This window comes from Octodon degus, unplaced genomic scaffold (assembly GCF_000260255.1).
Source record: "Octodon degus isolate 3935 unplaced genomic scaffold, OctDeg1.0 scaffold00149, whole genome shotgun sequence".
In the NCBI taxonomy this organism is placed as follows: domain Eukaryota; kingdom Metazoa; phylum Chordata; class Mammalia; order Rodentia; family Octodontidae; genus Octodon; species Octodon degus.
This window is the reverse complement of record NW_004524725.1, coordinates 1,603,246-1,604,424: the sequence shown is the minus strand read 5'-3', so window position 1 is coordinate 1,604,424 and position 1,179 is coordinate 1,603,246.

The window sequence follows — 1,179 nt, the reverse complement described above, 5'->3', positions numbered from 1 at the left end:
CTCATTTTATGAAGCAGTATAACCCTGCCAAAAACTTGACATACATTATAGTCAAAGGAAATTGGAGAGCAACATTTCTCATGATGCAAAAATCCTTGACAAAATGTTAGCAAGTTGACAGAAGCAGTACATAAAAAGAAAGGATAATCCATCCTAACTAGGTTTTATTCCAGGAAGCAAGAATATAACATTTGAAAATCAATTGATGCTGTTTGCTACTTTAACAGAAATAAAAGGGAAAAAACCATATCATCTCAATTAATACAACAAAGCCTTTGACAAAATTCAATACCTATTATTTAAAAAGCAAAACCTTCTAGTAAATTCTGATGTGAAAGGAGCTGAGAGACAGACAGAAAGACAGAGAGAAAACTAGAAAATAACATTTAACAATGAAACACTGAACTTGTGGCAAAGATACTTTTAGCACTTTTATTCAGAATTACTATGTATATAAAGGTGAGAAAAACAAATAAAATCATACATATCAGAAATAAAAAGGCTGGTCAAATAGCTCAGTGGATTAAAGCACCTGCAGCAGGCGCAGGGGCCGGGGGTTCAATCCCCAGGCCTACTGTGCCAGCCCCACCCCCTGGGTGTGCTGAGACAGCAATTGAGACTGGCATGGTGGTGCGCATCTGTAATCCCAGCTCTTGGGAGGCTGTAAACAGGCGGATCACTACAAGTCGGGCTTAGTAATGAGACCCTAAACACCCTATAGACTCTTCCCTAAAATACAAAATATGTATACAAATAAATAAAGCCAATACTTTTTTGGCAATACTAAGTACTTGCATTTAGCTACATCCCCAGTCATTTTAATTTTTTTTATTTATTTTTTATTTTTTTATTGCAAGACAGGGTCTTGCTAAGTCATTAAGTTGCCCAATGTGGGCTGGAACTTGTGAGCCTCCTCCCTCAGCCTCTAAGAGTGCTGTGATGACAGACTTGTGCAATCATTTCTGAAGCCTTAAGATTCACAAAATATAGATTTAAAAAAGATGCATGAACCTTCTACAATGAGAACTACAACACAATAATTGCATTATTTAAGCTTCAATTTACTGATTGGTTTTTATTAAACTAATTTCATTAGGAGCTTCTATTGGAGACACTTTGATGTCTTCATGAAGCCTTCCTCAAGCTGAGCAAGAACCTTTTGGGACCTGGGAGGGCTTG